At 40.5% G+C, this 10,000-nt stretch overlaps 1 pseudogene; it reads right to left on the bottom strand.

Annotated features, from left to right (window-relative positions):
• Positions 1–10,000, bottom strand: part of LOC140934304 (uncharacterized) — a 79,888-nt pseudogene that overhangs the window by 15,295 nt on the left and 54,593 nt on the right.

Raw genomic sequence — 10,000 nt, forward strand, 5'->3', positions numbered from 1 at the left:
ATTATTATCGGTTGTTTGTCATTTACCACAAATTCCCTGAAATTTCGGTTGGGAAATAAATGGTAAACGATTGTTTGGTTCGTCCCACTGGAAAATTCCAGGGGCAAATGCATGGAAATTCTGAAAATGGATTACTATTAACAACACTACGTATTTTCTTTCCGTCAGTGAGAAATAATTTGATTCTACGGATGAGGTTGTCGTGGGCGAGGGCATTCGCAATACGGCAGACCTTGAAAGTAGAGAGGAAGTTACGTCTTTGGCGACGCGCCCGTCCAAAAAATGCTGGCAAATACGTGGGCACTCAGCAATCTATGACATCTTGGTAAAATATGAAAAATGTTTCACTTTCGGCTATTTTTTCGTTTCTTCCTAATATTTGCGACGAAAACAAAATGTGAAACACTTCGATTTGATTTGGTTATCCAATTCTAAGTAGATGAAACCTACTTCATCCTGTACCCATTTTCGCAAGGCATGCATGCTTTTACACAAATTGGCAGAAAGCCTCTATATTTATTTTCTTTTAATATAATCTCTATTAGAAAGCTTACAAGCTTCTTTTCATGGGTGAAGATAGCAAAGGGTAAAAATGGCGGTTCTTCTGAGCAAACGAAACCGTTTGCTGTTAGACCCCTGTTAGTTTTTGTGCGGGCTGAAAATATTTAGTTCACAACGTCATTTTGGCTTTGTCTGTTCGAAGACCCGAACGATCAAATGTATCTCGGCGGTATGTTTTGCGAAAAAGTGAGACAGTACTGTATAAATAATTTTGTGCGAACAATGTTAACTTTACTCAGTAAAAACATTGTTTATAAAAACAACACATAAATACTAGAAAAAAATTCGGGCGAGGAATGCTACGCGAGATCAATCATTCTGTAAAATAATTAATATATACTAATAAAAAAAATTTGGGCGAGAAACTCTTCGCGAAGACAATCACCCTATATATTAACAACTATATACTAGTAAAACACTTTAGGCGAGGAACTCTACACGAGATCAATCATTCTGTAAAGTAATAAATATATTTATTATTATACAGAGTGGTTGTCCTCGCGTAGAGTTCCTCGCCAAAATGTTTTACTAGTAATAAATATTAATAATATACAGATAGAAAGAAGCTATTCGCCCAAAAATGTTTATCAGTATAACACACATAAGTAAAAAAATATATATATAATGGATAAAGATTTACGTACAATTGTTTATGCAGTACAGTCTGACTTTTTAAGAAAATTTGCAAATATGTTAATTCCCATTCTCGTCAGATATCGAAAGTCTAAAGTAATCGAGTATTGAGAGACCAAGCACTTACTAGGAAAATACTGGCATTTGCTACAGCAGCTTTGGACTAATGTATTTTAGCTTAAAAATTAATGACATACACACATTTGCCCGAAATGACAGTATATACAGCGAAAATATGTAACAAATATACCAGTATCATTATCATACCTTTACAAGTTGTCAAAAAAGCAATAAACACAATCGAGATACTCGCGATACCGTTCATAGCTGTGTTCTGTAGCGGTTCTCCTAGACGAGAAACGGAACATAGATGCTTTATCCGATTCCCTACAGTTTGAGGAGCGAGGCGATTCACTTACTTTTGATAAACGGGTGACCATGTCTGTCAAACCCTTAAATATGCTTTCAATGATATTAAATTTTTAACCAACGCCTGCGCAGTTTCTCATATCCATTTATACCAATATCAAAACCGGTGCATTACGCAGCACTTGTAAACTTCCTTTCCAATTTCGTAATTGTTGTAGGTGCGTCAAATGCGAACCAACGTCTGTAAACATCATGCTCTCTGTCGACAAAGATGAGGGCAAGTACGTGTCAAGATGTTGAAGGATTATCACTTCCTAAATATGCACTGATCGATATCATATTTTTGTTTGTATCACATTCAAGATGCAGTCGCCACGCTGAGTGACCTGGGTCCTTTGAAACTTTAAACGCCCGTTTCAAACGCAACGCTTCCGTCTTACTAAGCTTTAATGTAGCTTGACAGTAGCACGACATGGCTTCAACCTTCCAATTAATTTCAGTCCAACAAAATAGCTGTTATAGGGGAAAAAACTGGCTTGAACGACTTTGAAAACAGCAGAATAACGACGTTTAAACCACAGACAGCCAAACCCAGAACCGAAGAGTTGTTTAATTTAATTGATCCGAAGCGATCTTGGCAATTTCTTGCGCTTCCGTGTTTCTAAATTGCATGTGTTTAGGAAAATAATCACGAATGAGGCAAGAACGAGCCATGCTTATAAAGCAAGAGTTTTCCTTGATTCTCATCCAGATCCCTATGTTAATTACCGTATTTCCTCGAATAATAGCCGGGGTCGATTATTTCTTTTTTCGCACAAAAAGGGGGCAATTATTCGAGCGAGTCGATTATTTCAAATATTGCTCACTGGACGTCGTGCCTTAAATATTAGGATACTTTATTCATTATTTTTCCATTAAATAAAAAAATAATCACATTAAATAAACTGAAAATAGGCTTTTTAAGTGTTCCAAATTTAGTTCCTTGATTAATTTTCAGAGCTTGAATCGTCACTGATCAGTTTTGCTGGATCACATTGCACTTCAACTTGAGTAGTATAGGAGGGATGTTTTACGCCGTTTTTTTGAGCAGGAATCTCATTAGCGTGAGCAGGAATACATTAACGTCGCTGACGTCATAACCTTTTGTCTTGATCTCGTGAATAAAATGCGCAGGAATCTCATTAACTTGCGGTGGAATCTCATTAAATATATCCAGTTTGACGGGTTTATCAATGATGTCATGTTCTATTTTTATCTTGTGGCGGTCATGGTTGGTATAACCGGTTTGACAGGTTTTAGTTATTTTTGGAAGATGATGTCATATGTATTCCGGGGTACTATGATGTCATAGTTGTTAACCCAAGTCCACGAGTTATCGGAAATAGAACGAAAAATTTAGAATTTATTGTTGATTTTCAAGGGCAGATCGGGCAGAAAGGGCAGAAAGGGCACCTTTTTAGCCTGTGTTTTTTCCCTGGGCGCGCGTGGAGATCTCGCGTGTAAGTCGTGCGCGTCGAGTCAGGAAACAGGAATCTCATTAAGATAAGGTCATGTGCTTTTTTTAGTTGGTTAAAGATTTCTAGTTACTTTAAGGTCGATAAACGTCTTCGTTTTCGATTGGTTAGTTAGAAAATAAGAAACGTTTTTATTGGTTAATTCATAATGTCTGAGGAGCAAAGTCAAACTTGTCTGTGACTTAAAATCACGGAGGCGTAATGTAATTATGCAAGTCCTATTTCCTGCTGCTGTGATAGTCCTAGTTCCGGTTCACTGACTTTTGGCGGGCAAATCGTGCATATAAATGAGGGCAAAGACAAACTAGCTCTTGTCCTATTTGCTGCTGCTGTGATTGTCCTAGTTCCCGTTCACTGATTTTTGGCGGGCAAATCGTGCATATAATGAGGGAAAAGGCAAAATAGCTCTTTTTTACACTGCAAACAATGTTTTACTTACCCCTCTCCTTTTCACAATTTTGTTATTTTCCTTCCGCAATTTTTTATTCCCATTTTTCCCTTCTCCTCCTCCTCATTTCTATTGTATTCCCTCCACCATCACCACCACCACCGCCACATTTCTATTGTTTTCTCTCCACCACCACCACCACCACCGCCACATTTCTATTGTTTTCCCTCCACCACCACCACCACCACCACCACCGCCGCCACCACATTTCTATTGTTTTCCCTCCACCACCACCACCACCACATTTCTATTGTTTTCCCTCCACCACCACCACCACCACCACATGTCTATTGTCTTCCCTCCACCACCACCACCACCACCACATTTCTATTGTCTTCCCTTCACCACCACCACATTTCTATTTTCTTCCCTCCACCACCACCACCACCGCCACCACATTTCTATTTTGGGGAACATATTCTGAAGGAGCAGTATGACGCTGGCATTTCTATGGCGACCTTGGGTAAACAACCGAGAAACGATGGGGCTTTCGATCGCTTCTGCCATTAGATCATCAAAGATGATAACGTTGTTGTATTTTGGGTCAATTTCTCGCAGATCTTCTTGAAATGAGGGAAGGCCACGAAAAAATTTAATGTCCTTTCCGATCGCTGATTTCAAAGCTTCGTATCTATCTTGCCACTGACTGTAATACCATAAAATGCGACGGGGCTTGTTGGTTTCGTAGACAATACGATCTCTCGTTAGAATCTGTTCTACGAAAACTGTTTTCCCTGATTGACTTGGTCCAACCACAAGGAGTGAGAACTTATGGCGAAACATAAAATCTGGATAAGGCTCGGTTGCCAAGGAAACATCATAGGAAAGCTTTACCTTCTTCGCAGTAGAAGAAGTTTTCGGCGTTTCGTTTACTGGTCTTCTTCTTTTTCTTGGTTCACATATTTTTCTCGTGGAACTAGATGAACAACGAGGTAAGTCGACGCTTGTAGAAATATATTCTCTTTTTTTTTGATTCCCAAGAAACCTTAGCCTCTTTTAAGAGTCGTGTTCGTCTTAGCCCGGTTAAGTCATGGACAATTTCAAGATGAGAACTCAAGTTGGACACACCAGGTTTGCCACATAGCGGACAAATTCGAGGAAACGTTCGAGGCACGGCTGCAAAGCACAACGGAACTCTATGAACTTTCATTGTACCCCTCCTGTACCCCTACTGTACCCCTCCTGTACCCCTACTGTACCCCTCCTGTACCCTTCCTGTACCCCTACTGTACCCCTCCTGTACCCCTACTGTACCCCTCCTGTACCCCTACTGTACCCCAGCTGTACCCCTCCTGTACCCTTCCTGTACCCCTACTGTACCCTTCCTGTACCCCTCCCGTACCCCTACTGTACCTTTCCTGTACCCTTCCTGTACCCCTCCTGTACCCCTGAATTCTCTTAAGTACTCCCCACCATTGTAAAATAACTATATATTAAATGATTCTGTTAACTGTGAGTCTTTTTTTATAAGCAGTCACGCCTCGAACGTTTGCTCGAATTTGTCCGCTATGTGGCAAACCTGGTGTGTCCAACTTGAGTTCTCAAAAAAAAAATAAAAAAAAAAAGAGAATATATTTCTACAAGCGTCGACTTACCTCGTTGTTCATCTAGTTCCACGAGAAAAATATGTGAACCAAGAAAAAGAAGAAGACCAGTAAACGAAACGCCGAAAACTTCTTCTACTGCGAAGAAGGTAAAGCTTTCCCATGATGTTTCCTTGGCAACCGAGCCTTATCCAGATTTTATGTTTCGCCATAAGTTCTCACTCCTTGTGGTTGGACCAAGTCAATCAGGGAAAACAGTTTTCGTAGAACAGATTCTAACGAGAGATCGTATTGTCTACGAAACCAACAAGCCCCGTCGCATTTTATGGTATTACAGTCAGTGGCAAGATAGATACGAAGCTTTGAAATCAGCGATCGGAAAGGACATTAAATTTTTTCGTGGCCTTCCCTCATTTCAAGAAGATCTGCGAGAAATTGACCCAAAATACAACAATGTTATCATCTTTGATGATCTAATGGCAGAAGCGATCGAAAGCCCCATCGTTTCTCGGTTGTTTACCCAAGGTCGCCATAGAAATGCCAGCGTCATACTGCTCCTTCAGAATATGTTCCCCAAAATAGAAATGTGGTGGCGGTGGTGGTGGTGGTGGAGGGAAGAAAATAGAAATGTGGTGGTGGTGAAGGGAAGACAATAGAAATGTGGTGGTGGTGGTGGTGGTGGAGAGAAAACAATAGAAATGTGGTGGTGGTGGTGGTGGTGGAGGGAAAACAATAGAAATGTGGTGGCGGTGGTGGTGGTGGTGGTGGTGGAGGGAAAACAATAGAAATGTGGCGGTGGTGGTGGTGGTGGTGGTGGAGGGAAAACAATAGAAATGTGGCGGTGGTGGTGGTGGTGAAGGGAATACAATAGAAATGAGGAGGAGGAGGAGGAGGAGGGAAAAATGGGAATAAAAAATTGCGGAAGGAAAATAACAAAATTGTGAAAAGGAGAGGGGTAAGTAAAACATTGTTTGCAGTGTAAAAAAGAGCTATTTTGCCTTTTCCCTCATTAATATGCACGATTTGCCCGCCAAAAATCAGTGAACGGGAACTAGGACAATCACAGCAGCAGCAAATAGGACAAGAGCTAGTTTGTCTTTGCCCTCATTAATATGCACGATTTGCCCGCGAAAAGTCAGTGAACCGGAACTAGGACAATCACAGCAGCAGCAAATAGGACAAGAGCTAGTTTGTCTTTGCCCTCATTAATATACACGATTTGCCAACCAAAAGTCAGTGAACCGGAACTAGGACAATCACAGCAGCAGGAAATAGGACTTGTATAATTACATTACGCCTCCGTGATTTTAAGTCACAGACAAGTTTGACTTTGCTCCTCAGACAGTATGAATTAACCAATAAAAACGTTTCTTATTTTCTAACTAACCAATCGAAAACGAAGACGTTTATCGACCTTAAAGTAACTAGAAATCCTTAACCAACTAAAAATAGCACATGACCTTATCTTAATGAGATTCCTGTTTCCTGACTCGACGCGCACGACTTACACGCGAGATCTCCACGCGTGCCCAGGGAAAAAACACAGGCTAAAAAGGTGCCCTTTCTGCCCTTTCTGCCTGATCTGCCCTTGAAAATCAACAATAAATTCTAAATTTTTCGTTCTATTTCCGATAACTCGTGGACTTGAGTTAACAACTATGACATCATAGTACCCCGGAATACATATGACATCATCTTCCAAAAATAACTAAAACCTGTCAAACCGGTTATACCAACCATGACCGCCACAAGATAAAAATAGAACATGACATCATTGATAAACCCGTCAAACTGGATATATTTAATGAGATTCCACCGCAAGTTAATGAGATTCCTGCGCATTTTATTCATGAGATCAAGACAAAAGGTTATGACGTCAGCGACGTTAATGTATTCCTGCTCACGCTAATGAGATCCCTGCTCTAAAAAACGGCGTAAAACATCCCTCCTATACTACTAACTTGACAAAGAGGAGAAAAAAGAAAGAGAAGATGGCAAGAGGGGCGAGGCAAAGCGGGGCGATTATTCGAGGGAGGCGATTAGATAGATAGATAGATAGATAGATAGATAGATAGATAGATAGATACATAGATAGATACATAGATACATAGATAGATAGATAGATAGATAGATAGATAGATAGATAGATAGATAGATAGATTCTTTTTTAATGAGGGTTTCACTTGATATCCACAGATAATATACGCGTGGCTCTTAACCAAAAATTAAGCATAAAAAATGAAACAAAAACTAAGTAATGAATAACTGAATAAACACACTCAAGAAAATCGTACTTACAAACAATAATTACGAATATTATAATCATGAAAGGTACTTTTCAGCAAAATTGCACTAATTAATCGAGGGACGGCTATTATTTGAGAAAATACGGTACGCAACATCGTATCACACCCAACTCTGATGAGCTTGGGTTGCCTGTGTTAAAACCAAGAGTGTTTAACTTTGTCGTCATCAAACTCTAAAATCTTCGAATCTTTAAAGCCTAAGACATCCACTTGGACTCAACTTACCGGACACTCTACACCTTAGACTATAACATCAACAAGTGTACATGTTCAAGAGAGTTTAGCAAGTGGACTTAAAGTAACGCCTCAAGAGAACCAACCTCACTCCACAACAAAGAGCCGCTCTATTATCTTTACAGCAACGCAATGACATCAACATAAAGCCAGAGGATGAGGGAGAAGCGGTGGTGGTTTGTGCTCGACATCTTTATATAGAAGAGCCAGAAAGACAATTCTCCGATAACAACTTCTACCGACAAGAAGACCGTAACTACACCATAGACATAACAACATGGTTAGCAGGGTAAGGCGGTCATCTTGAAAAGTGAACTAACGGAATCAGCCATGAATCTCACTGTGTATAATCCTCGCACGTCAAGATTCTATCGGCTGCGGAAAATTCACTAGCCTTGTAATCCTGGTAGGCCTATATTGTCTCCGCATGTAATTGCCCAGCAGAACTTATTGCCAAGTACTAAGACACAATCACCAACCCGCTAGTCCAAAATCAACGCAGCTATACGTAAGATACAAAACACATGCTTCATATCACCGAATCTATTCGTTTCCCTGGGGAGCATAAGTATGTTTTCACCATGGCCAGATCAAATACCTGAACTCACTACCATCCCTAACAGAGATGGTCTCTTGGCTCTTACACATTTCCTTAATAAGAGAGCTGTCCTTCAACCATCAACACACACTCTTGTTCGCCTCGCAGAGTTAGTTCCTTTTTAATTACATTGAATACTTTCTCTTTGAATGAAAAGTAATATAGATTTAGCCCGGGGTAAAAGCGAAGCTTTCGTTAATATCTATAGTTGAATGGAACAAAACATAAAATCGTGTAATGCTTAGTAGCGGCGGCAACAAAAACAGCCAAAACAGTCAGTACATGGGTCTAATTAGCAAAAAAACAACTTTGCACGTGCAGCACACTTTTTTTGTACATTTCTTTGCCGTTGTTGTGCACGACTACAACGTGAAACTCCCGGAAACTTCCTAGTTACACGTTTTATGGAGGAAATTTTGTATGTATTCCTGTTCACTTTTTTTTTTCACTGCCACTCATTTTCATCTTGGAGGCCGCTAGCATTTCTAATTTTCTCACCGCCGATATAAAATTTTCAAGTTATTCTTACAAAAAAATTGGTCTCCTTTGTTTTTTAGCTCTAGCTCTTTCTCTGTTAGCCGCGTCAATACAGACATTAAAATTAAGTCATCATTATCGACAACCTTATCATCTTCATCTTCATCATCATCATCTTCATCATCATCATCATCATCGTCATCATCATCATCATCATCATCATCATCATCATTATCAACGCTATTGTCATCATCACCATCATTTACATTATTCCACCATCAGAATCGGCGTTGTTGTTGTTGTTCTTTCTTTTTATCTCTAAAAGTCCCGGCTGGCTTTGCGATTTACCGCCGAAACGCGCGGGTACTTGAAATGCAAAATTTCACCCCGGCTTACATGAAGAGGTGGACGTACGTACGGACGCGTACGGACGATTTTCTCAGAACCAAAATTTCTTGCATGCATAGATAACCAAGTTTTCTTACCCATGGTGCTCCGCTATTACAGGCAACTCGGAAGAGTCGCTATGGGGAGTCGATTTGGGCCCAATTATGTGTGCCTGTTTATGGGTCACATCGAGGAACAAATCTCTGATCAGTAGACAAGGTGAACACCCGATCTGTACAAGCGGTATATCGACGACATTGCCAGAGCCTTCGCTGGTAGTAGACAAGAAATCGAAGATTTTGCTACCTTTGTGGATGGTTTTCATCCCAGTGTAAAGTTTACTTGGTCTATCTCACGACCAGGTTTTGAAGCCAACAACTGATCGTCTCGTTAAAAACATACATTACAATTTCAATACAACTGATACCCATTCTTACCTTTATTATGCATTCTCGCACCCCACTCGTCGTTAGGAAACTATCCCCTATAGTCAGTTTTTCCGCTTACGGTGCATCTACAGTAACGAGACTAATTTTAAAGGAAAGAGCCTAGAAATGGATGGTTTTCTTTTTTGTTGTTGTTGTTTTTCTTTTCAAACGCCGTGGCTACCCGCAACGGATTATTAGTCAAGCCCGCGATCGAGTTATTGCCACGTCCGTGCAGCCCTCATTTCAGAGCCAGACGGGAGCCAGGTACCATCCCTCTGGTGTTGACATACCACCCTACCAACGCGCTGGTCAACAAAATCATCACAAGGAACCTGTACTTGGTACGAGATGACCGTGAAACAGCAGCAATCTTTCAGCCCTTACGCATTTTATGTGCGTATCACCGTTATAGCAACCTACGCGACTGCCCTGTCAGGAGCGCCCTTGATAACACTAGGGCTATCTCTATCTGGATATCTTTATGACGTTTTTGAAGTACGC

This window comes from Porites lutea, chromosome 4, assembly GCF_958299795.1.
Source record: "Porites lutea chromosome 4, jaPorLute2.1, whole genome shotgun sequence".
Lineage (NCBI taxonomy): Eukaryota > Metazoa > Cnidaria > Anthozoa > Scleractinia > Poritidae > Porites > Porites lutea.